The following is a 7,549-nucleotide window of genomic DNA, read 5'->3' as shown; positions in this document are numbered from 1 at the left end:
AACAACAAAGTCCACCAACGATTTCTTGGAATTATAAGGCTGAAGGTCGGTTCCTTTCCACCCGACGACGTCACAAACGTAGTAGTTTAAGAGCTTCATGTTAGAAGACCTGGATGGGGCCACAAGAGGATAAGATGGTCCATCTGAGTAAAATAGTGATCAAAGGGATCCATAGCTAAAAAAGAAAAAAAATGGTTGAGAAACACTAGGTTAGATCGTCTTCCATTTATAATTCACTAAATTTTGTTCATAAGTGCTCTTCTTTGCATCCGAATCGTATTTTGGCCGGATGTCCTACAGTATTTGGAGTAGGATGATACAAGTGAAAGCGTGACGAGATTCTTACAGAAATTGCCAAATGGATGGGTCTGCAGCTCAGACGAAGCGTACGGGCTAAGGGACGAAACGCTGGTGTCGAATATCCGTACAGAAGGGTTTCCAACATTGCGATAGCTTTTGTTGCTATCAGAAAGCTGCTTGCAATATCTTTAAGTAGCTCCTGTAGTTTCTGCGTGGGGCAAAGTTTCTATTGATGTTTATTTCATTTGTTACGTGTGAGCTTGTATGTGTATATACCCGTATGTATGCATACACACTCACACACACACACACACACACACACACACACACACACACACACACACACACGCACACACACATCTATTCACACTGCTATGTATATATGTATGTAGGTGAGACATTGCACTAATGACAGACGGGGTTTTCAGCTTCAGTTTAGCGTTTAACTTATGCCACATGTTAACAGATCATATATTCTGACACACGCACGCACACAATGCACAGGCATGCATATATATGAACAGCCTCTATCGTCATCCCCGTTCTCGTCATTCATGTTATTACTGTTACTGTTGTGTTTGTTGTTGTTGTTGCTGCTGCTGTTTCTGCTGCTGCTGTGACTGCTACTGCTGCTGCTATTGTTAAGGAGAAGGAGGACGAGCACCAAATTTATTCAGATCCAAATGTAATTGAACCTATACAATTTTAGCTATTTGCATGTCAGAGACTATAAATTTTCAATTTCTCTTTCCTTACCTTAAGGTGCTACGGTTTTATTTGAGGGTTATTCTGGCAGGTGTTTCTAAATTGTTGAGCGAAAACGTAAAGGCTCTACCTTTGGCACAAACCCACGCGCGTGTGTTTGTATTTGTGTGTGTACGTATATTAGGAGAGGAACTAAATGCTTAATATGTCATTGTTAATAAGCTTCTAATTTCCTTCAATATGTCCTCCATTTTGCTGTCTATTCTTTGTTGATATTTGTTTTACCATCTTTCTCTCTATTCTTACGCTAGTTGCTATCTTTCTATGTATTTCTTTCTCTGTTACCGTCACAAACATAGACAACCACGTATATATTCCCGAACGCACAAGAACATGTTTATATTCAACCAGATTCGGTTTATAGTTGCAAAGAAGTGACAGTTTCTCTATGATCCGAATCTGTTGATAGGTTTCGCTTGATCTTCCGTTTGTAATAATTTGATCTGGCTTACGTTTCTAATGGTCTTGACAAAAGAAAGAACGCCTTGTGATATTATTTCTCAGAATCTAAGGTGGTATGTTAGAAGAATTGTTAAATCAATGGGTTAAATACATTACAGTATAATCACTGACCCTCCCTTCATTCCATTTATGCGATCAAATCTCGCCATAGGCGTACATCCTTCGAGAGTCAATAAAATACCTGTAAAGTACTGAAGTTGATTTACCCCACCTTACTTTAACTAAAATAAAAATAGAGAAACGTGTGGCTTTCTACCAATGTTAGAATCTAATATTATATCCTTAATTCTGGTAAATCTGTGGCCCTGAAATTTGAAAAGAAGTAGTGTTTTCTTTTCGTTGAATAAAATCGAGTCTTTTATAATGATTACTCGTAATTATTACAAAACAGCCTTTGAACTTCTTTCTCGGTTCACGGTTGTTTCAGAGTTATATATATATATATATATATATATATATATATATATATATACAAGGGTGGAGCTGAAATGTTCCTGGCTCTGGGTAAAAGAAAATACAGGAGTATCAGTTAATCATGATTTTGTTCAACATATTTCCATCTAAGATTCACACACTTATGGCAGCTGTCCTTCAGTTTTCCAAAGCCATGTAAAAGAACTCAGAACGTTGGGCCTCCAGCCAGGCATTTCGCGATATCCAGGAACTTTTCAGCACCCGCTCGTGTGCGTGTATATATATATATATATATATATATATATATATATATATATATATATATATATATATATATATATATATATATATATATATATATATGTATGTATGTATGTATGTGTGCGTGTATTTGTGTGTGTATACAGAAGGGGTTCTAATCTTTACAGTATCCTCGTAAAGTACATTTGCACATTCACAGTTATCAAATGTATGTATATACATGTTTTATTTTAAATGAGGTATACATAGCTTTTGAAAGTTCTGGTGATTTTTATTTGCAGTGTAAGTACATATCAAAACAAAAGACTGGAAAAGTTTGGTATATTTTTGATTACATGTTACACGTGTTTCATTATAGGATAGAAGATTCTATACATGCTTTTCTACATGTATATCTTTGTAACTCGGAATTAAAAACGTACCAAATTTTAACAGAGTATTGTTTTGGTATTAGTATATATCCTCGAAACGTCTAGTTTGAAATAGTTTAGGATAGAGGCAGCTGATGAAGGAAAAGTTCCATAAGTGGCTCGTCTGTTTTCCTATGTGTTCATTCTGTTCTCTGCAAAAAAAAGTCCGTTTTTGTGCTTTGTTTATGTTCCCGTTCATTTTTCTGACGTCCTGTACCTGGATATGCATCTGTATATACATGTAGATGTAGGTATGTACATATATGTATGTATACATGCATATGCTCATATATCATTAGTATTATATATATATATATATATATATATATATATATATATATATGGAGAGAGAGAGGGAAAGTTCTATATCTTATTTTATTTTTATGTATATAAGAAATTTTTTTCGTTCTTTTGCCGATTGGAGTGTCTCAGATCAAAACGAGAACTCTTGGGAAAGTGTTGACTTGAAAGTAGGTTTTGATTCCTGATAGAAATACCTTCACTGTAACAATAACACTGTCTTAATGGTAAGAATGACTGCTTCAACGTCCGTGTCTAATTAAGAAGTCATTAACTTTGGTATGTTCGATACTGCAGTATCATTAAGCAACTGGATACTTGATTACTGTTACGTTCTATTCTTAAGGATGACTCTGGCAGGTAATTGGTCTTCAATTAATTTTACTGCCTAAATATCAAGAAATAGTATTTTTAAATAATTATCGTAAATTACTATTGTTGGGTAGACTCAGTCAACTGTTCTTGAATTAATGACTGGAGTAACCAATCTAATAATGTACAAGAATAGTCTGTTTTTACCTCTTCGATCTTCTCGACATTTGTTTCATATAAGATCAGATTGGATATCATGATTGTGTGCTGTGTGGGATATATTCTGGAAAACTGAGTATACAGTGTTCGTTTTACTGTTTGGTCTGTTTGGTTTCAGTGACAGCTACAGAAGAGATGAATTCAGTGGAGTTAAGCAATACGATTATTCGAAGCGACTGATTAAAGATTGTTGTCAACCCACTGCGAATATGTATGATAGTCAATACTGCATCTATTTATGTGTATGTGTGTACGAGTTTGGGCCTGTATGTGTGTAAGGGGAGAGAGAGAGATAGAGAGAGAGAGAGAGGGAGTGTGTGTGTGTGTGTGCGTGTGTGTGTGTGTGTGTGTGTTTGGGTCTATATGTGTGTAAACATGCACAACTTGGTCAAAGGAGAGAGAGAGAGAGGGGAGGTCTGTGTGTGTGTGTATGTGCGTGTTTGTGCGAATGACAGAGAGAGAGAGAGAGAAAGAGAGAGAGAAAGAGGTTTTTTTAAAGGTACCATAATATCGTGCTATAGTATTATTGATACATTTTATGATCCTGCATCATCGAGTATGTATTTAATAAGTCTATATGGACTGAAGCTGACTTCGTAGTGAATTGCACTCGTAGCATTTCTAAATAGTCTTTCTTTTTTTAACTTTATTTTTATTTTACTGTGTAGGAAAGAAGGATAGAGGGTGTGTGGTTTGCAAGACATTGTTTGTAGTAGATAGATTTGGGATTTAGACGGAGTAAGCAAAACAAATCTGTTTTCTCATAAACGAAGCCTGCCCTGATGCTTTATAACAACAAACTCATGACATCCAATTTTTTAAAAACTTCTGTTTGTTATGATTTCACTTAACTTACGTCACTTAGAATTCTTGAATAACGCATGAACGCTACATAACTATTTTTACAGTGAGTGTGAGAGAACAATGCGCAATAATCTCATACAATATAATTTTTTTTTTATTATCCTTAATAAAGACATTAATGCCGTAACTTCACAGGTTTCCAATCATGAAGTTTCAACACCTTCACTCTATATGAAACTATTATTCTTCTTTACACTTCAGCTATATATTTTCATGAGCCAATTATTGGCATGCGGTTGCTACATGTATTTACATATTCTAGCCACATGTATGCACATAAAGTAGTAACATATTTACATAGACTTTCTAAGCAATTGCTTGTATCATACGCTTTACCTGGTTTTATCTTTCATCATACGAGCACTGATAACATGATTCTTCTATACTTTTCTAGGCATGGATGGCCTCAACTGGAATATCGTTGAACATGGGTCTACCCCATCAGATCTTACCCTTGTTAATGACCATTCCCTTTGTTTTATTCTTATCTTCACATATAGTCATCATGCTTTCTGCACCTCACAACCATTTTGTCATATATAGCAACCATCCACTATCACTAATTCTAACTCCACTCGTAGCAGAGCTATTGCTGCTAACATCAACAAACAACTAAAGAAGCACCGTCTATGTGTTCCCTCGACTTACTAGAAATAGCAAACAGATACCCAATGCCATCTTGAAAAAACGGAAGGCAATATTCTTTTCTACTCTAGGCACAAGTCTCGAAATTTTTTTGGGGGATGGGCAGTCGATTAGATCAAATCCAGTATGCAACTGGTACTTAATTTTTCGCCCCCAAAAGGATGAAAGGCAAAGTCGACCTCGGCGGATTTTGAACTCAGAACGTAAAGACAACGGAATGCAATATTGAATAATGTAGTGCTAAATACGCGATGTCAAGACGGTCAAACTCGTAACGTTTACTACTACTACTACTACTACTACTACTACTACTACTACTACTACTACTACTACTACTACTGCTGCTGCTGCTGCTGCTGCTGCTGCTGCTGCTACTACTACTACTACTACAAGCACTACTACTACTACAGCTGCTGCTACTGCGTAAATCTGTAGGTGAAGCCACTACGTACTTGGTTTTGTTAGTTCCTAATCGAGTACACCTAAGACCGCAGACGTTCCAGCCATGACCAGCTAGGTTTTTTTTTTTAAGAAAATGTATCTAAGACTATATTAACCAATGTGTATTTCTCTTTTTATAAGACTGTTGGATGTGATATGAGAGAGATCTGAAGCTACTATTTCCAGAAGGTCCTGGGGCCACGTAGAAGCTCCTGACGACTCTCCTCAAATCACACACGAATATTTTAAAAAGGTACATATTAAATAATGGGACCTAGACATCCTATGCTGGGAAAAGATGTGATAAACTCTGCTGAAACGTAGTCATAACTCTGCTCAAATAGAGCTGACTTGGGACAAAACAACTACAACAGTAAAGTTATATTTCATCGAAGGTATTAGTGTTTGATGATTCCATATATCATTGGGTTGTTGTGATATCAACAAAGGCACATTAGCCTAATAGAACTCACCATTCTCAAAGTTATGCTCACTGACTGAGAATTCGATAAACATTTCAGACTTGTTGGCACTCCGTCGCTTACGACGTCGAGGGTTCCAGTTGATCCGATCAACGGAACAGCCTCCTCGTGAAATTAACGTGCAAATGGTTGAGCACTCCACAGACACGTGTACCCTTAACGTAGTTCTCGGGGATATTCAGGGTGACACAGTGTGACAAGGCTGACCCTTTGAATTACAGGCACAACAGAAGCAGGAAGTAAGAGTGAGAGAAAGTTGTAGTGAAAGAGTACAGCAGGGTTCGCCACCATCCCCTGCCGGAGCCTCGTGGAGCTTTAGGTGTTTTCGCTCAATAAACACTCACAACGCCCAGTCTGGGAATCGAAACCGCGAGTTCACTCTCCTAACCACTGGGCCATTGCGCCTCCATTAAACATTTCAGACTAAGAAAATGCTTAACAATTGCATCATGTTTTCATTGCTTATAATAGTTTCAAATTTTGGTACGAGACCAGCAATTTTAGCGGGAGGGTTAAGTCGATTGCATCGACCCAGTGTTTAAATAGTGCTTATTTTATGAAATCCTAAAGGATGAAAAGCAAAGTTGACCTCAGAAGTAATGAGTTGGAAAAAATACTGCTAGGCATCTATCCGACGTTGTAAAGATTCAGTCAGCTCTGAATTATATACAGTAAAATGAATTCGAAATTAAGAATTAGATATTGCCTTTAGCACGGAACCTATCTAGAAAAGTAGCAAAACGACTTATCTACTGAGTCACAAATCATCTCTACAAATAATTCTTATCCAGGATAGGATTATGTAGTCGTATTCACACATATGTATAGCTGCCACTAGAAAGACAAAGATAATGTTGGGAAATTTTCGTAACACACTTCAATTTGAAACGATTATAAAAGATAGTCACTATGCTTAGAATAAATTAATAATTATATAATGAAGTTAATGTATGTTCTTGTTTGTATGTGTTTTGCTTCATTAGATATGTATCTTCGTATAATCGGGAGCTCAAATTCAAAATAAAATGCTAGGCGTCACCATTTTCAATAAATAGTAATAATTCCTTTTGCTCCAGGCACAAGGCCTGACATTTTAGAGAGAATAAGTTAGTCGATTATATCAACACTAGTGCTCTAATAGTACTTATTTAATCGACTCTGGCAGGATAAAAGGGAAGCGTCGACATTGACGAAATTTGAACTAAGAACGTAAAGACGGACGAAATTCCGCTTTGTAACTTATCCGACGTGTTAACGATTCAGCCAGCTCGTCGCCTTGTAAGTAAATAATATTAATAATTGAAGGCAAAAGCAGTTTTTAAGTATTAGAATTGTCGAGTTAACACCTTTGAGGTGTGAGTAATTTAAAATTTGTCTGTCCATCCCCCTGCTCTCTCTCTCTCTCTCTCTCTCTCTCAACAACTGAGCCGAATGACGATTTCAAAATATTACAAGATTAACTCTTATTCTATCTACAAAGTTTACGACAAAGTCAGGTGTTTCAGAGGAATAATCGAACCTAATCGATCTCTGTGAAATACTGGTAGGGATAGAATCGATTGAATTTCTGCTGATGTAGCAGTAATGTTTTTCATCAATCCTGGTGAGAGTAAAATAGAAAAAAACGCTTGAAGGATTCGAAATTAGAATCTGAAGCGCCGAAACTAAGTTCAG

The 7,549-nt window shown here is 36.6% G+C and overlaps 1 protein-coding gene across 17 annotated transcripts in view; it reads left to right on the top strand.

Moving 5' to 3' along the window:
* Window positions 1-7,549, top strand: part of LOC106873997 (potassium voltage-gated channel protein Shaw) — a 526,032-nt gene that overhangs the window by 300,665 nt on the left and 217,818 nt on the right. The window lies entirely within an intron of this gene.

This window comes from Octopus bimaculoides, chromosome 4, assembly GCF_046866305.1.
Source record: "Octopus bimaculoides isolate indiv1 chromosome 4, ASM4686630v1, whole genome shotgun sequence".
NCBI lineage: Eukaryota > Metazoa > Mollusca > Cephalopoda > Octopoda > Octopodidae > Octopus > Octopus bimaculoides.
Note: the sequence above shows the minus strand (reverse complement) of the source record. Positions and strands in the feature narration are given on the sequence as shown.